This window comes from Abrus precatorius, unplaced genomic scaffold, assembly GCF_003935025.1.
Source record: "Abrus precatorius isolate BTA unplaced genomic scaffold, Abrus_2018 Scaffold9, whole genome shotgun sequence".
In the NCBI taxonomy this organism is placed as follows: Eukaryota; Viridiplantae; Streptophyta; class Magnoliopsida; order Fabales; family Fabaceae; genus Abrus; species Abrus precatorius.
In genome coordinates, this window is record NW_020874439.1 from 7,349,543 (window position 1) to 7,357,370 (window position 7,828).

At 35.2% G+C, this 7,828-nt stretch overlaps 1 non-coding gene across 1 annotated transcript; it reads left to right on the forward strand.

Moving 5' to 3' along the window:
- Window positions 1–258: 258 nt before the first annotated feature.
- On the forward strand, window positions 259–362 carry LOC113851694. The gene has a single exon (XR_003502265.1). It is a non-coding gene; the product is annotated as a small nucleolar RNA R71 (small nucleolar RNA).
- The last annotated feature ends 7,466 nt before the right edge of the window (window positions 363–7,828 follow it).

The following is a 7,828-nucleotide window of genomic DNA, read 5'->3' on the forward strand; positions in this document are numbered from 1 at the left end:
TCATTAAAGATTCTAGTTGCTTTGCAAGGGCTGTCATTTGCTTCATTAGTTGGCTGTTGCTCTCTGCTTGGTAGATCAGGGTGGTCTCTTTCCTCTTGATATCGTAAGAGTCAGCAGTGTGCCACTGAAAGCTGGAAGATGTCATCTCATCTATTAGCTTGTATGCATCATCTGGATCTTTTCTTATGATGGACCCTCCTACTGTGACATCAATTGTAGCCTTAGTGGTGATTGATAGGCCAATGTATCCATATCGGGAAATCATGATGAGGACACCTCAAAAGCTCTCCAAACCGCTCTCATGCCTCGAACAAGGATTCTGCTTCATATTATTGGAAGCAACATATTTCTGTCATAAGTTTTGAGGACCTTGATGGAAGAAAGTATTTTCCCAAGAATTATTGAGTGAGGTTCTCCCAAATTGTGATGGAGTTGACTGGGGGTGAGCTGAACCAAGCATTCACCTTTTCAGATACCGAGAACGGGAAAAGACGAAGTCAAATAGCATCGTTGGAGACTCCATTGAATTTGATGGTATCCATCAATCAGAAGAACTTTGTCAGATGGAGATTGGGGTCTTCGTTAGGCATACCTCCAAACTGTATGGAGTTCTAGACCATGGTTATGAGTGCTGGTTTAAGTTCAAAATTGTTGGCCTCCACATTAGGAGTTGCGATACTTCCAGCGGTGCCTCTGCCATTATTTGCTCTCTCACTTCTTTTCTTTATCGACTAACTGTTCTTTCAATCTATAGATCAAATAAACAAGTTGTAGAACACTTAGAATGAGTGAGCATACATTAAAAGAAATTATAAAATAAATAAAATAAAATAAAATAATAAACAAAAATTTTAAAAAAATCTGCTAATGGTGCCAAAAACTTGTTCGGAGGGCAAGTGTACCCATTGAGAAATAATAAAGGGTTTTTAAATTAAATTTCTGAAATATCGTCTCACAAGGAATGATTTTCAATTACTAAAAATTTCCTAATTCAATTGTTTAAGCTTCAAAGATACAAGATTAATTAAAACAAGAATTTATAAAATCAATTATAAAACTAAGAGCAAGGAATACAATGCATGTCTTGGTTACACTTATTGGAGAGAAACCTAGGGCATATGGGTTTTCTCATTCAATCCTTTATGTTATTTTTTTATTTAACTCTAAATCTGATTTCTTTGTGATTACCAATCATTTATACGAATATTATTAATGCCCAATGGTCATGGAATATTAATATTCTTTTCTCTAAACTAACATCTCTAATGGTCATGCAAGATATCAATTTAAGAAAGCTTAAGAAACCTATGAACTTGTTAACTTAATAACGATTAGAAGAGAAAGATTGGTTTGGTCCACTTAACCCTTTGTCTCGTTTTACCCTATAGATCTATTAATTAACTAAGGTACAGTTGCATGACGATCTAATTTATTAGGATTAAGAGAGAAGCATAATAGGATAAAATCTAATCACAAAACGGAAATCAAATTTAGATTCAAACATCAAAATCTCATAAATTTATGAACGATAATTCCCATAGCCCTAGCTATGGACTTAGTTACTGATCAATGAATTTTTATACACTTGTGATAGCTTTGTAATAGGCCTAATTAGTTGTGAATTGTGCTTAATTGTATTGCTTTGGCTGAGTTTTATATTATTGGGCTTAATTGTTAAACTTTGTTAATTTTTGAATTTTAGAGCCTTTTGACCTTTGCTTATTGTGTAGGTAATATCTCGGGCTATAGTTATCAGATTTGAGTGATTCCAATTGCATTTGAAAGCTCAGAGATGGGCCTACAACACTCATGGAAATTTAAAGGCTGAATCGTAGCATCCAGAAACAGAATTGGACCAAAACTAGAGTCATATCTCGGCCCACAGATGTCCAATTCGACTCATTCCAGTGGTATTTGAAAGCTAACATCCGTGGATTGAATGACATATCAATTACAAATCATAACAAATGCACTTCCTGGGCGAATTTGAAGGAGGAAGTTATGGTTTGTTGTTGGAGATTTGAAAAGTCAAATTTGAATAAAAGATTGGAGAGTTTTGTTTTTAAGGGGCGTTTTTAATTTTACTTAGGGACTCGTTTTTTTTAATAGAGATTTTCTTTTCGTGAGCTTCCATCCATGGAGGAGTAGTTTCGTTTATCTAGTTCAAGGATCAACGAAATGCAACATTCATGAGAATTAGTTTGTAGATTTTATATTTGAATTCAGGTTTCCTGGTTTCTTGTTTCTCCATTCTGATTAATATCATGAACTAAAGGTTTTTGTTCGATTTATTTTTGAGAGGCAACTCAATTCATTGTTTTGTTTCGTTTGAAGTGCATGAATTGATTTTCAGAAATTAAGGTTAATTAAGTGGTTTAGAAAGTTAACATGTTCGATTAGATTTTTAGAGGTTTCTAAGTTTAATTGAATTTATGTTAATCAAACGCATGAAGGTTTTCGTGTGATCGCTTGATTTAATTTGAGGTCTCAGTTGAATCTAGTCTTTAACCACCGAATTTGAATAATATGTATTTTGGGATTTCGTGATTGAATGTTTGCTTATTCCTTCTTGATTCTTGAATTAGGTGTTTTTCCAATTGATTTAATCCTTTCAACTTTGACTCTATTTTATTGATTCTATATCCCCCCCATCCTAACATACTATCCAAATAGATTAATTCGTCTTTGTGATCCTTTGGGAAACGATCCTGGTTGCTTGCCTCGTGCTATAGTAAAACAGAAATCAAATTTAGATTCAAACATCAAAATCTCATAAATTCATGAACGATAGTTCTCATAGCCCTAACTATGGACTTAGTTACTCATGCTAAAGAAAAGAACTAAAATAATAATAAACAAAGTCACAGAGAAAAGAAAACTAGAATGAGATGAGTTCCCAGTTTTTGAATACGGTCACTCGAAGCTCCAAGTCTCGCCAAGAATATGCCAAAGATCTCCTAGAAAAGAGATGAGGTGAAAGAACAAAAGCCAAAGTGTCAAAATCGTCTCTACTACGATGCCTGAGGTTTCCTTTTAATAGGGTTTCAAAACCCTAAAGACTCTTCACAATTAGGTTTCCCGCAGATGAGCATGGTAATGCTTAAGCATAGACTCAAAGCACTCTTGTGCTTGTTGAAAGGGTCTAGGCGTGCTAACTGCTGCAAAGCTCTAATCTTCCATTAATTTGAGCCCAAAAACTCACCCAAAGTCTACTTGCAGCATCTTTATACCAAACTGCATAATTAATATATAAATTAGTGTGAACCTCGAATAAAATAAAGGTCAAATATAAATATATAGGCTGTAAAATAGGGTCTAATTACAGACTTATCAAGTTACAAGTCAAGTTCTAAAGCACAAATCTTAAGGACATAATCACACAAAACAATGAAAAGAGGGATACAATTAATTAAATTAAGATAAAAAATCCTTTTTAAGGATCAAAACTCACATTTGTAGGTTAAAGTTTAATGTAGAGTATAAAAGTAAGAAACTTAGCTAATGATTAGTTTCCAAATGAAAGTATAGTGCTAATAATAATTACTTAACATACTCTTTTATGTGAAAAAATTAGGTTCCATGATGGAAAAAGTTTCAAATTATCATAAAAAATAACATAGGTACTTTACTCAAGAACATGTAATAGCAATCATATGATTGGGAACCACTCCCTCATACTTAAAGCCTAGGGGTGCTCAAAAAATTCAGTTTTACAAATCCAATCCATAACTAATATTAAACTGGTTTTAAAAATCTAGATTCATATTAAACCAGTTTTTTTATTAACTGTATTTGTGTAAGTGGTTTAGTGTCCAAATCTATTTTCTAAAACTGAAATTTTTTTTAGTTATACAAATCCATATGTATATGTATGAAACTATTACCTTATATATTTACTTATTAAATTTCTCTGTTATATTAGTTTACAAAATTTTATTATAATTATATTTTACCATTAATATTTTTTATTAATTCTTATAATTAAAATATAAAAAATATTTTTAAATACTACTTTTTTATATTTATGTTTACTTTTTAATTTTTAAAATATTATAATAATTTTATTATTATTTATATTATTAATTTTTATTTTTATAGGTTTTAATTTAAACTTTCACTATAAACTTTAATAATTTTTATTTTTATTTTTATTAGCAAACCCCATGAATTGGAGTTTTGGAATGGTGCCTTTCAAGTACAGTAATATGCTATGGGCTGCACGAAGATGGACCTGAGTGGGGTCTGCATATATTAACTTAATTGCTGGATTGTAAAACACACATCTAGTCTCGTCACATTTAGGTATAGCAAATGACCCACTAGTCTTTTATATAAAGTTGGGTCTGAAATGGTCGTATCTCCCTCGTGGGTCAACCTGGCATTGCAATCTAATGATGCTGTGCACCAATTTTGAGCCCAAAAGTCCACTTTCTAGAAGTAGATTAAGGCACTAACAGATTGATATTCCCATTTTGGAGTGGGCCTCAAAGAGGCCCAAAAAATATTTGAGAGCACCCCAGTCCTTAATTCTAAAGTTGTTATTTAGTATCAATTTGATGTCATCGAACTCCTTCAATGAATCTCCTACAAGAACAATGTCATCAATGTATACCAGAATTATAGTGACAAAATTTTTAGTTGATTTGATGAACAGAGAATGGTCATTAATGGACTACACATATCCATGTTTAACAAGCAAAATAGAAAGCTTTTCAAATCATTGGCTACTAGCTTACTTGAGTAAATAAAAGGAGTTGAACAATTTGCAAACTTGAATAGGCCTTGTGGTGGTGACCTCCAGGTGGTGGTTGCATGTAAACATCCTCATGCATATCTCCATGTAAGATTGCATTATTGACATCAAGTTGGTAGAGATGCCAATTCATGATGGAGGCCAAGGCAAGTAGTAGCCTAATGGTTGTTATTTTTGCGATAGGGGAGAAGGTATCAAAGTAATCCAACTTTTTAGTTTGTGTGTACCCCTTGGCTACTACGTGAGCCTTGTATCTCTCATTTGACCCATCAGCAAGGAGTTTGATTTTATAGACCCACTTGCACCCAATTAGAGTAAGATGAGGAGGAAGATCCACTCAAGTTGCGCCAACATTCCAACTTAATGGCCTTAGTGAAGTTGTCTGGCTCAGTTTCTGTGAGGAGTGCTACAAAATATTGACGCTAAGAAAGGTAAAGATTGTTATGAGAAACAAAAGCAAAAATTGGGTAAGTCGTGGAAGAGGGAGAAATCAAAGAACTGAAAAATCAGAAGCGATAGGCCTAGGTGGAATGGTGGCATTGTAGCAAACATAGTCCTTAGGTGCCAAGGTGGATGTCGTGAACGTGGGCTTAGAGGTTGATCCAAAGCAGAGTTGGAGAGGGAAGACAGATCTGGGCTGTGAGTTGGATGCGGATCGAGCTGTTAAGAAGTAGGGAGAGATGGAGGTGGGGCTAGGTGTTGGGTTTGCCCAAAGGGAACAGATTAGGCGTATGGTTGGCACGAAGTTGTGTGGGTGGACTAGGGTCACTTGTATATGTGTTTATGGGATAGGGAAAGGTGAGTTCGGAGAACATGGCATTTTGGGTACCATAAATCTCCAGAGATTAAAGATTGTAAAAAGAAAACTCTTAAAACATTGCCTATAACCTAGAAAAATGCCTTTTTCTACTCTAGGATCAAATTTGTGTCTCCTATGATGAAGGGTTGATGCATAACACAAGCACCCAAAGGGTTTTAAATCATCATAAGCCGGTGTCATGTCATGTAAAAATTCAAAGGTGAGGATTTATTCAAAACTGGAGTGGGTATGTGATTGATCAAATAAACTGCATGGAAAATTGTATAGGACAAAAAACATTTTGGTAGGTGTGATTGGAATAAAAGGACCCTTGCAACATTAAGGATGTGTTGATGCTTGTGCTTGACAGGACCATTTTTTTAAGGAGTTTTGCGACAACTCTGTTGATGAATAATGCCATGAGAAAAGTAGAAATCCGTAAGATTAAAATATTTAATGCAAGAATTAAAATATACTTTGGCAAAAGTAATAAAATCATAAACCTTGGTAGACACCTCTATTTTCAATTTTATCAAATAAATCTAAGTTTGTCTACTATATTCACCTAAAACAGTTAAAAAATATTGATGATTATGAATTGATATAGTACAATAAGGCCCCTATATATCAAAGTGGATTAATTCAAAAATCTGCGCTGCATGCTTTGCACTAAGATTATATGGGAGTTGTCGTTGTTTGGCAAAGTGTCAGATATCAAAATTAGGATTAGTAGGCAATTATATCTTTAACTGAGGAAACTTTTCATTTAAAATCATCGATCTGTGAGGGAATAAATGAGCTAAACAATAATGCCATATTTCATAACTAGAAACAGTATGTGAATAAGCATCGAATATGGTATTATTACAATGTATGGGTCAGTATGGGTCAGCAGCCTGAGGAAACTACTTTCATGTAATACAAGTCATTGTCCAAGCTACCCGAACCAATCGTCTTTTGAGACCTCTAATCCTGTATGAGACAACAGTTATGAAGAAACAAAAGTGATCACTTAGAGGAACGAATAAGCTGAAAACAGAAACTAAATTGTAGCAAAAATAGGGACATATAAGACATTCATGAGTGTTAGTGATGTGTTGTGACCGTGCCTCGATACTGTGTAACAACAACAACATGAGAACCATTTGGCAACTTAATGTTAATGGTTTAAACTTTAAAATATGAAGAGAATTGGCCCAGGGAGACATAAACATGGTTTGTGGCTCTTGAGTCCAAAATCTAAGGAGTTTGGTGATATGGACTAGGCTGATTGCATTGTAGGGAAAGAGTTAATGGGCCCTTACCCGTGTCAATGTCTGGTGTGTGGATAAGTGTAACCTGGCTAGGAACAACACTGACACCGATATGGGAATGCCGCTGCTGGAGCGGATGTTAATAAAGATGCCTGCATCGCGGTTTGTTGGAGTAAAGCTATTAGACGATTATATTGGTCTTGAGTGATCACGAGCATGGAGTTTTGGATCTGAGGAGATTCAAATTCACCGTACACTTCAGGATCGTCTCCGATGATGTTATGCGTGGCAGATTCGGCATCACATGGCTTCAACCCCTAAGGGAAACCTATGTTTTCCATAATACGTACAAAATTTTCATACACCTCGTCCCCTGGAGAGATGGTGGGAACCTCCACGGCCATGCCCCATCCCCTGTTTTGCTCTGCAAGAATGACGACGTCGTCGTCAATTTGACCTCTGAAAACGGATAATATAGTCTTATTCGCGGTGAATCGGTGTGTTTTTGGTAGCTGGGCAAGTCCATTGGCCTGTAGTGTTCCAATTCCTCCCATAATCCTGTCAATTTAATGGAAAGCTCACTAACAGAGAGTGTTCCTTGTCGAAGCCCAAATAGTTGCTGCTGAATCTTGGTAATGTGCATCAAATCTCCTTGCGCAAACCTCTCACGGAGATTCTTCTAGACATCACTTATATTCTCATTTGCATCAATGCTTTTTGCTATAGATGGTGAGACCATGTTGGCAATCCATGAATGAAATAGGATATTATTCTTATGAGGAAGTCGTATTTATTTTTGGGAATTAGGGCCCTCCTAATGGCTCAAGTCCATGTGTGGTAGTTTGATGTGGCAAGGTTTGTTTTGATAGTGAGGGCTATGGTATTTTCAGCTGGATGAAATAAAGACTGACTGAATTTTGTGAGGGGTCATTAGCTTTATTTTTGGTGCTTGCAAAGGCTTGGTTGTTGGTTTGAGTGCTTTGGTTATTTCTAACCATTACAACTATAGATCTTTGCTCTGAT